The sequence below is a fragment of the Chiloscyllium plagiosum genome, unplaced genomic scaffold (genome assembly GCF_037043375.1).
Source record: "Chiloscyllium plagiosum isolate Xiang-an unplaced genomic scaffold, Cpla_swu_hap1 HiC_scaffold_17, whole genome shotgun sequence".
In the NCBI taxonomy this organism is placed as follows: domain Eukaryota; kingdom Metazoa; phylum Chordata; class Chondrichthyes; order Orectolobiformes; family Hemiscylliidae; genus Chiloscyllium; species Chiloscyllium plagiosum.
Window position 1 is genome coordinate 19,096,178 of NW_028270155.1, and position 12,179 is coordinate 19,108,356.

Consider the following 12,179-nt stretch of genomic DNA (forward strand, 5'->3'; position numbering starts at 1 on the left):
TTACATGCAGCAGGTTCCTTCAACAGTTGTCATCCACCCTGTCCCCTCAAACCTCCAATCCATGCCCCTGTGGTTCCTACTCAATCACTCGGGGCACCTCAGCACCTTTCCTGAATGAAGATGGACTGGACCCGCTGACTGACCATATTTCCAACTTGACTGTCTTTTGCAGCTAGCATGACAAGCTACCTGGTTACCAATCTGCATTAAACAGCAAGACAAGACTTAGATGCTGTCAGCCTCCAAGTAGATGTAAAGTGAACAAAAGAATGCAACCTATGAGACGGGTGCCTGCCTCTGTGTGTGAAGGGGCAGCAGCATTGCAATGGGAGGTGCTGGTGAACTCTGAGTGCAGCATTGAGTTGGTGAACCATATTATAAGTGAGTCAGAGATGTGCCATGACCATGTGGTGAAACTGGTGTGTGTCACCTCTATGGATAAGGCTTACAGATGGTTGCTGCTTTAGGCACTGTGGCCTGAGGTGTTTGGGGACCACTGGCTAAGGTAGAGGCCCAGCGATGAGCTGGTGCAGCTAAGTATCCACTCAGACTTTCAAGCTGAGAATTATTGCCATCTAGTTTCTCTCCACCACCTGAGAAAATACCAAATTGTATTTAAATGAGGGGTGAATATAATGAAATATAGATGGATGCAAATAGGTCCCTGTGCCATACTCTTGTGAGATTCCTATCACACTATTGAATCCTTGGGTGTAAAATTGGGCTTTCTTTTCTCAAAATCAAAAACCTAATTTCTCCATTCTCATAATATAATCCAATTGACTTGCCATTTGCCATGATGTTCTAGATAGGGAAGATTCTGACCTATTTCAGAAAAATCATTAAAACATGAAGTATGCCCATTGGACACGGGTACTTTTTTTAATCATTCATTCATAGGCTGTGGGCATTGCCAGCATTTATTGTCCTTTCCTAATTGCCACAGACGCAACCTCATTGCTGTGGGTCAGGAGTCACATATAGACCAGAAGTGCTGGGAGTGGCAGACTTCATTCCCTGAAGGATGCTGTGGCAATTGACAGTGATTACATGGTTGCCATTAGAATAGCTTTTCCAGATTTTTGCTAAATTTATATTTCACCATCTGCCATGGGTGGGGTTTGAATGTAAACCCTCAGAATTTTACCCAAGGCTTCTAGGTTATTAGCCCAGTGATGGTACCATGATGCATCTGCCTCCCCTAACATTCCAACCTAAAGCAATGCAATAACTTAGGTTTACTGCCACCAATTCAGGTCCCAGAATGAAATCTTATTTGATGGATCATATTTTTAAAAACACAATGTAGTCAAGATTGCTGTCAGTCTCTGTAACATAGTCACAAAGCCTGCATAATTTACTTACCAAATGAACAGAGATTTATCATACAAAAGATTATCTCTTTGAAAAGCTATCTCAAAATAGAACAAAGTTAGAAAGATCTTAAAACAGAATGTTAGCCTGTTTCCTGACACTTATAGAAAATAAAGTCCAGTTAAATTACCCCTCTATAAAATCATTAAATTCTACTTAACTAATTCTCCCTAGTTTCTTTCCTATGAACTGAGGAGACAATTTGATGAATCTTTTCTCAATCTGTCAAGAAAATTAACTCTTCCACAGCTTTGGGACCAAAACCTATCTTCTTTCTACTAACCTGCAGATTTCTAGCCAAACCCTCTTTGATTAAATGTTTCACAAATGAAACACTTTGTTGGAAGGTGACTTGTTTTCCCTGAACTGTCCTATACTTCTGTAAGGAGAGAAAAATAAACTTACTTCTGGCCCTCGTTAGGTCTGTTCCAAATTGCTCTAAAAAGCTTCAATCTCTGGATTTTCTAAACTAAAATCAATTCTTGATTATCCTGAACTGAAAACAAACTAAAGATCTTCAACATGTTTTACCAATCAAGCAGGCTGCATTGACCTGAATGGCATCAAGCTGCTTGGGTGTTGCTAGAGTTGCACCCATCCAGCCAAGTGCAGAGTATTACATAGCACTCCTGACTCTTGCTTTGTATATTGCACAATAGTTGCGCCATGTTCAGCACCATTCATGACCTGCTCTATACTGAAGCAGTCCATGTTTGAATGCAGCAAGACCTGGATAATATCTGGCTGAAAAGTAGCAAATAACATTCAAGTCAATGGTAAGCAATAACCATCTCCAATAAGAGACAATCTAACAACTGTTCTTTGACATTCAATGGCATATCATCACAGCACTCTCCATCATCAACAACCTGATGGTTATCATTAACTGGAAACTGAACTGGACTAGCTATATAAATATAATGGCTACAAAAGCAGGTCAGAGACTAGGAATACTGCAGCAAGTAACTCACTCCTGATTCTTCAAAGTCTGTCTGCCATCTACAAGGCACACATCAGGAGTATGATGGAATACTCCCCACTTGTCTACATGGGTGCAGCTCCAACAACACTCAAAAACATCCACATTCAGTCACTCCAATACTTATGCTCAGTAGTGACAGTGTGTACTATCTACAAAAGGCTCTGTGGAAATTTACCAAAGATCCTTAAACAGCACCTTCCAAACCATGAGCACTTCCATGTAGAAGAACAAAGGCAATAGATAAATGGGAACACCACCACCTGCAAGCTCATGGGCAAGCCACTCACTACTTTGACCTGGAAATATATCCCTGTTCCTTCAGTGTTGCTGGGTCATAGTCCTGGAATTTCCTTCCTAATATCTTTGTGGGCATCCCTCCAGAACATGGACTGTAGTGGTTTAAAAATGTAGCTCACCCTCTCTAGGGCAACTAGCAATCGGCGTTGGGTGCTAGTCCAGCCAGTGCTATCCATGCCCCATCAGTGAATATAATAAACAAGCTTTGAAGAGCACCTAGCCGCTGACCTGCTTTTGTCGCCATAGCTTTTATATGTTAGTCTAGTTCAGTTTTTGATCAATGTTAACTCAGAAAAAGTTGGTAGTGGGGGATTCAGCAATGGTAATGATATTGATTGTCAAGCTTTATGTGAGCACCAGTCATTGCAGTTTTGTGAAAATGAAAGTAGGTTATGTCCATCTTAAGTTCAGAAGTATGGTGTTCACTGATGATTACACAATGTATGGACCATTTATGATTTGAATTGGATTGGATTCCCTCTGGTAAGAAATGGTGCTTGTCTTACACATGTATTGCACAAATGTTACTTATCACTTAGCCCAAACCTGGATGTCACTCAGGTCTTTCTGTAGATGAAAATGGCCATTTGTAGTAGAAGATCATAAATGGTCCCTACATTGTGTAATCATCAGTGACACTGACAGGAGACTGGTGAGTAAGGTTAGATCTCATGGAATACAGGGAGAACTAGCCATTTGGATACAGAACTGGCTCAAAGGTAGAAGACAGAGGGTGGTGGTGATGGGCTGTTTTTCAGACTGGAGGCCTGTGACCAGTGGAGTGTCATAAGGATCGATGCTGGATCCATTACTTTTCATCATTTACATAAATGATTTGGATGTGAGCATAAGAGGTATATTTAGTAAGTTTGCAGCTGACACCAAAATTGGAGGTGTAGTGGACAGCGAAGAAGGTTACCTCAGATTACAACAGGATCTTGACCAGATGGGCCAATGGACTGAGAAGTGGCAGATGGAGTTTAATTCAGATAAATGTGAAGTTCTGCATTCTGGGAAAGCAAACCTTAGCTGGACTTATACACTTAATGGTAAGGTCCTAGGGAGTGTTGCTGAACAAAGAGACCTTGGAGTGCAGGTTCATAGCTCCTTGAAAGTGGAGTCGCAGGTAGTTAGGATAGTGAAGAAGGCGTTTGTATGGTTTCCTTTATCGGTCAGAGTATTGAGTACAGGAGTTGGGAGGTCATGTTGCGGCAGTACAGGACATTGGTTAGATCACTGTTAGAATATTGCATGCAATTCTGGTCTCCTTCCTATCATTCTGAAACTTGAAAGGGTTCAGAAAAGATTCACAATGATGATGCCAGGGTTGGAGGATTTGAGCTATAGGGAGAAGCTTAACAGGGTGAGGCTGCTTTTCCTGGAGCGTCTGAGGCTGAGGGGTGACCTTATAGAGGTTTACAAAATTATGAGGAACATGGATAGGATAAGTAGACAAGTCTTTTCCCTGAGGTGGGGAGTTCAGAACTGGAGTTCATAGGCTTAGGGTGAGAGGGGCAAGATATAAAAGAGACCTAAGGGGCAACTTTTTCATGCAGAGAGTGATAGGTGTATGGAATGAGCTGCCAGAGGAAGTGGTGGAGGCTAGTGCAATTGTAACATTTAAAAGGCATTTGGATGGATGTATGAATAGGAAGGGTTTGGAGGGATATGGGCCGGGTGCTGGCAAGTGGGACTAGATTGGGTTGGGATATCTGGTCGACATGGACAGATTGGACTGAAGGGTCTGTTTCTGGGCTGCTCATCTCTATGACTCTATGACCTTCCTTCTGAACTTTTAATGGACTTAATCTACTTTCATTTTCACAAAACTGCAAGGACTGGTGCTCACATAAAGCTCTTTCTCTTCTCAGTTTTAACCACCCTTCCCTCTATGTATTCCACTTCATTTCACTCTCATTGTGTTGAAACATCAATTGCAATTGGCTCTGTTGAAGTAAGACTTTCCATAAGCGTTAATATTCTGGAATGTTACCTCTCTTAGGAATCCTCCCCACGACAAACTGTAGACTCTTGACTCACAAATTTGCAAGAATCCAGCCATGGATTCATGGTTTGCCTCATGTTCTTGTATCAGTTTAGACCCCAAAACCATAGTACTTAATTGTTCCCTTGAGCGCCTCAGTAAGAAAACTCTCAGTAGCTCATTCCCAATGTGGTAATAACACAACCGGGAGAACCCAACAATACAGTACCAATAATTAAAGAGGTTTATGTAAAAACCATGAACAGGAAGAAAAACTCCTAAACATCACTTGTAGGAAGTAATTACTGTCATGTGATGGCAGGAGATTACTTCTATTATATAGTGTCACAGTATTTCTCAGATAAGAGAGCAGTCTTATAAACCACGAACCCAAGCTGACTATAAGTAGTTTCATTTGTATGTCAAAGGATGGACCTGAGCCAGAGATGCTGTCACAGATGAACCGCTGAATATATTTATTCTCTTCTTTTATGTATCAGTTCCATGCTGCAATAAACTGTCCATTACGTATAATTTACTATTGGCAGCGTTGTTCCTTTTGCTGTAAGAGCATTTTTGCTTCCAAGATGAACCAGTGTCAAATAACTGGGCAATGGGAAATTGTCTGGGTCTGAAATCTTCAAAATCTTGATCAGCTACCGGACGTCTCTTGGCCACTGGAGCTGACACTGTGAGTGGGGATTACATCTGTTGAATGTTGAGGTTGATAGAGTCACAACAGAGACACAGGATAGATCTAATCCTTTGGCTGAGTGTTGGAGTACCAATCTAATGGGGGAATCAATAATTTTCACATTGAAGTGTTTTGATTCTTTGCTCAAAAAGGAAAACAAAGATGGCAAAGAAAACAAAAATTAATGTGAATCAATTCTCATAATTCCACCTATAATCCCTTCCTTTGGCCTGAGGAAGTCATGCCATTTTACAACTGCAAACAATGCATTTGTTGGGAAGTATTTTGAAATTGTTTGGGTGGACCTGCATTGAGAACATGTCAGCTTAATTCTGGCATGGCTTTCTCAATACTCAAAAATTCATGGAATAGTTTACATAGCCTGGAACTGTGCTTCACGGTCTGACCACAAAGCTGCCCGTACATGTTATGTAGGGAGGTGGAGAGGCAAAGAATGAAGAGTCTAATGATGACTGCGAATCCATTCTTGATTGTTGGAAAAACCCTTCTGGTCACTAATGACCTTTAAGGAGGGAAACTGCCATCCTTACCTGGTCTGGCCTACATGTGACTCCATACCCACAGTAATATGGTTGACTCTTAACTGCCCTCTGGGCAATTAGGATAAGGCAGTAAATAAACCTAGCCAGTGACACCCTCATCCTGCAATTTAATATCGAAGGACTCCCTGTGGAATCCCATAGGAATCAGGAATGCAGAAACCAAGTTCCTGGCACTCTAAAACAATTTTTTTAAAAATTATGTTTTCGCTTGAACCGTAGCTCATTCTAAATTACTTTACATTCACTTTCAGGATAACATACCACTACAGTCAAATGTGAATACTTTGGATGCAAATCACACTTCCATGTAATGCCTCGGGAGAGAGTTGCCCACCGGATGAGACAAAAAGACAAAAAGCTTACTCTTATCGTCTTTACTTCTCCATTATCTGAGATAGTGGTGTGTAAATCAAAGGCCACTTTTTCTTCTTCTCCCCTACATGAAAATTTGAAAAGCGTTTCACAGTATATGCAAAATGTCATTCTTCAATAATTTAGGAAGTTTATGCTTTATCAAAACAAAAATGGAGGAAGTTCCTTCAAATTTAGTACATGAAACTGGATTAGTGCTGTCAGACAGAAACCTTTAGCCTCATCACTTTTGCAAGTCTGTTATCTAATGCCTCCTTTATACATTAAACATGGTGCATGTTCCAAACCTTTCTGAGGTAGAGACAGTTAATATGGCCCAAATGGCTGAGTTGGAAAAAACCTTCTGCGTGCTCACTTCAGTTTAAAAGTTTAGAGGGTGGTCAATCTAAGGCCCTTAAAAAAAGATAATTCAGTCGTGTTTGTACAAAGATACTACCTTCTCTGGAAGGGGAAATCCAGAACAAGGGGGCTTAATCATAGAATCGCTACAGTGTGGAAACAGGCCATTCGACCTATCGAGTCCACACTGACTCTCCAAAGAGCATCCCACCCTATCCCTGTAACTCTACATTTCCCGTGGCTACTTCACCCAGACTGCACATTCCAGGACACAATGGTCAGTTCACCTCAGCTGCACATGTTTGGTTTGTGGGAGGAAATCAGAGCATATGGAGGAAACCCAACAGATACGGGGAGAATGTGCCGACTCCACATAGGCAGTTGCCCGAGGTTGGAATTGAACCTGGGTGCTGCAAGGCTTCAAATTATTGTTAGAGCATTTAGGAGTGAAATCAGGAAGTGGCGGAAATGTGGAACTTTCTCCCTTAAAATGCTGGGTCAATTGAAATCTTCAACAACTGATTTTTTTAAAATCAAAAATGTCAGGAAGATTGGAGCAAAGGTGGGTAACTGTAGCTGAGATGGAGATCATTCGTGATCTAGTTGAATGATGTATGTGCTTAAAGAGCTGGATAGCTTCCTTCCATTCCTATGTTCTTATTGATAACACCAGTAACTCTCAAATCATGAAACTATTGGCAGAATTAGTTGACATCTCTTTACAGTGTTGCAATGATATTCTACTAAAGCATTTGTCTGCTGAAATTAACTATGATACTATGGAGACTTAAGGGTTCTAAATATAACAATTTAGTTCTCTCTAAAATTGATTAAATTTGACTCAGAATCATTTTGGATCTTTCTAAATGGCTCAGCGGGCAATTGTTCTGTGCCATTATAAGGAATGAACAGGGTAGCCTGGGATCGCTGAGGCATGCTACTTTCATTTGGGTGCAGTGCAATTACTTCATCCTAAGCTAAATTTAAGACCATTTTCAGAATAGGGAACAATCCTGGAAGAATTGAGTTCTTTCCAAATTCTGATCTCTGACAGGTGGCCTGCCTGTTTAATCCTGTCCCTACATCACAAGTTCAAAGCTTCTGTTTCTCTTACCAATTGTATTTTACTTTTTTACTCTGCAAGATGATTTTTTTCAGTGTCTTTCAGATAATGAGTGCAATTAGCTAACCTAAAGTTTTATTGAAATGAAGGATGTCAAACACTTTACTTGAGAAAAAGAAACTGTACCTTCAGCAGCCTGCAGAGCAAGTATGATGCAAGATTTGCTCCACACATCTCTCCCTGGCACCAGCTCAGAACTTCCACTTGTTGGGATTTAGATGTTGGTGGTGAAGATGTGGAATCAAGAGATTCACGTAGCAAGAAGGAAGAACAGGAGTAAAGAATGGATTCCCTTCCTTTCTTTCCCGTGTAGTTTGGGCAATTGCATTGAACTGTGCTTTTTCGGTTACACTCAAGTGTATAACATATGTTAGCAAAGCCCTGAAACTTTAGACCTATCTAGGACCCAGTGTTGCCCAGGCAGTTTTCAGTGACTAAACAATCCAAATCTGTAGACTATCTTTCTTGCGTTAACTGCATTTGTTTTTAAACAAAATGAAGAAACTAATGACTCCAATTTTCATTCTAGGGAAAAGGTTGTCATTTTCTATTGAAAGGAAAGTTTTGCTAAAAAAACCTCAAATTGATAAGATTCCATCCATGTTGTCATTTGTGTTTACTTTCCTGAAAGAGGTTTGCTTTCAGTTGACTTCCAGACCTATCTATGATTGTGTTTCTATTAAAAAGTACAGAGTTATTACAGAGCAACAGAAACCTTTTGCCTCATCACTTTTGCAAGTCTATTCATCAACATGGATATGGCTAGTATGGATGAATAGAAACTAGTTGAATAGCAGAAAATAAGTTCCCTGGATTCTTCATTCTATTTAAGTCATGTATTATTAGTTACATCACTGGGAAAAAAAAGTGATGTTAATGCTAGTATGTGAGAGATATGTGTAGGATGTGCATCAGCTCCTTTTGCATTGTGGATTTCAATTCTCTTTCATTTCTATACCATTGGTTTTTGTCACTTTTTTTTAGCATTATACTGTTGCTGTTCTCCACTTGTCTGTGGGTCTTCCATTTCAGAATGAGATAAGAAGTTTTTCCTCTTAGAGGGTTGTTAGGCTGTGGAATTGTCTTTCCCAGAAAGCAGTGGAGTCTGGGTCATTGATTATACTCAAGGCTGAATTGGACATATTTCTGATCCTCAAAGGTGTCAAGGTTAAGGTGATAGACAGGGAAGTGAAGTTGAAGCAATACTCAGAACTGGCATGATCTGATCAACCATGGTTCAGTATTAGGGGTCAGATAGCTCATTCTTGTTGTCTTGGTTGCAGCAAAATACTCAGTTTTAAAGTTGAACAATTTAGATACTTCACTATACTTTACGAATGAGGCATTAAGTAGGGGTTCAAGTTCTAAATACCCATATATTTCATTATTGCAAGGTTTAGAGCCAGAATGAATAACTGCAGACTAGTACAAATCTATGCCACAATATGCCCTCCATTCTTCTCCCAGTCAGTAGTTCCCCACCTGGGTATGACTGGAATAAAATATCAATATTATGAATTTCTTGACAGGATATAACATACATTGTAAGGGTGTGTTTACCACATGGGTAGAGAGTAATATAAAACATAATTCACATTCATCAAAATGGTTCACCTTCAGTGGGAGAATGAGGTGATGCAGTGATGAAAGTGAGGAAAGGGAAAATGGGTTTGGTTTCCATTCTCAATCATATTGTTTGTTGCCCAAATTTGTTGTTAAATTATGTCGGACTGGCACGAATAGAAGTCTTGAAGAAGGTCCATGAGGTGTTTATCCTGATTTAAAATGGCTAATGTCACTTACACAATGTGGACACCTACCTAAGATAAATACAGATGCTGTAATTAGCAGTGACTATGTTACCGGTATTGCTACCTCGTCCTTAAGTTGGTCTAGATCTTCTGTGGACTGGAAATCATCATTGGATAGCTACTCTTTTTGTATTTCTGTTCAGTTTAAAGAAGCTCTACATTTCAAGCAGGCACCTCCTAGTTTGATTTCTGCAGAAATGCAGAGTACATAATCGATCAAAGAATTCCACTGTAGTGTTGTCACATTTACAGAAAGACAAGTAATGTTCCTTTATTATTGTATTGGCAGTCACAAAGTACGTTCAAATGTCCAGTGTGAATGTTAGTGTATGAGTGATTAGGTGAGTGGTTGAATGAGACATTGGGTGAGGGAAGTGATGAAATAATAGTGGGTGAAGTGAAATGAGTTGAAACTTTATTGCTGGAACAGCACAGCAAGTCAGGCAGCATCCAGGGAACAGGAGATTCGACGTTTCGGGCACAGGCCCTTCTTCAGGACTGAAGTGAAATTCACTTCTTCAGGAATGAAGTGAAATGAGTAAATGCTGGGGGCTACACAGGTCAGATTGGAGAGGTTTGTCAAATGATGGAGAGTAGTCAGGTGTGTTTAGCATGTTCATGAGTTAGTCAAGACTGATCAATGGTGAGCTGGATTTGTCAGTGTGTGCAACTGGTGGAGGGCTTCAGTTGTATCATCATGTAGGAGGTGGCTTAGGATTTCTGTCAGACGTTTCCTGGGTAACTGTTGAGCTATGTACAATGACTTGAAATCAGAATTGGAGACCATTGCAGATGGTCCCAGGGAGAAAGGAAAACTACCATCAAGCTTCCTGGTCAATTCCCATGGATGTTAGTTTAGCTTGGGTCACATAGTATCTGAAAATCCAGACAGTGGAAGATCTGGGCTAGTGTGGCTCAATAGATCATGACCTTTCTTAAATAATACAATGGAAATAAATTCTTCCACTGACAATGAGAGATAAATGAATGAGCAATAACTAATTGAAGAAAAATGCGATGTTGTCAGGTATGGTAAGGTACTATATGGGTCCAGGTATTCTGTTTCATTCAGATAGTAAATGCCAACATAAACCTGGCACTTCCGTCCACCAAATTATAACCACAACCCCTCCATTTTGCTTTATTTTCATGAAGTACACACTTGCTGCTCTTATGTGGTTGCTGAACCACATCAACACTCTAACTGATACCAGTGGCAGAGACTGGATAAACCCACACATCAAAGTGACACATAACCAGGGTTCTTTACCTTCAGTTTTTGATCTTTAAATAAAGAGCAGAATTTTTCAGTTTGCATTCAAAAAATTTAAATGTAAGCAACCATACTTTCGGAAAACAAAAGGCAATTGTCAGATAAGACAAGGAAATCCAATACTTAGTAGTTAAGAGCATAGCATGGATCCTCCATCTATTGGTTTTGGTAAAGCTATGGATGGGAATAACAAGCATTGTTCTCCATTAATTATTCATGTCTATTTAAAATCTAGCCTTTAAATGTTTTCTCTGGTCCTAAGTCTGTGTTAGTGATGCTACATAAAAAAACTACAGAATAAGGTGCTGCACATTTAAGTCCGAAATAAGAAGCATGTCTATGGAATTCTTTGCTGCAAAGGGTTGTTGAGGCCGGGTCATTAAATATGCAAGGCTGAGAGAAATAGCTTTTTACTCAGTAAGGCAATGGGAAGGATAATGGGGAGAAGGCAGTAAAGTTGAGTTGAAGATTATCAGCTGAGCCATTGTCCCATTGAATGGAGGAACAGACTTGATGGGCTGAATGGCCTACTTCTACTACTTTATATACTGTAATCATAGAATCCCTACAGTGTGGAAACAGGATATTCAGCCTAACAAGTCCACACTGGCTCTCCAATGAGCATCCCATCCAGACTCACTCCCTCATCTCTGTCACCCTGCATTTTCCATGGCTAATCCACTGAGCCTACACCTTTTTGGACTGTGAGAGGAAACCACCTGAATGGTGCCCACACAGGCTCAGGGTGAGTATGCAAACTCCACACAGACTGTGAGGCTGGAATTGAACCCAGGTCTCAGTATTGTGAGGCAGCAGTGCTAACCACTGAGCCACCGTGCCACTCTATATTTTCTGGTCTGCCATAAAAGGAATCAGCAAAGTCAATCAGTTCATCTATATTTGCATTTTAGGTCTACCTACAGCATATGAACTGCAGCAATTCAAGAAGGCAGCTCACTGCCACCTTCGCAAACATAACTGGGTATGGGCAATAAATGTTGGCTGAGCCGGTGATGCCTATATCCCATGAATGAATTAAAAAAAACTTCAGATTTAGAAACATAACTAATTGTCCATAACTGATAGCAGTGTCTAAAGTTTAAAAAAACGGGGAATAGATCCCATTTGCAATTTGTGGAATAAGGAAATTCCTTCTCAATTTCCTAAACTAACCACGAATGCCAGAGCCTACAGTTATTTATGATTCATTATTAGAAAGACCTATCCTCCAAAGATTGGAAATGGGTCAATTCCTTGGGAACATACACCAGTGATATTCTTTTGAGTTCTTACAATTGACATTGCTGGAAAATTAGTGGAAACCCTGGACACATAGGTAAACTGACTTCCCACAGTCTCCTAATATT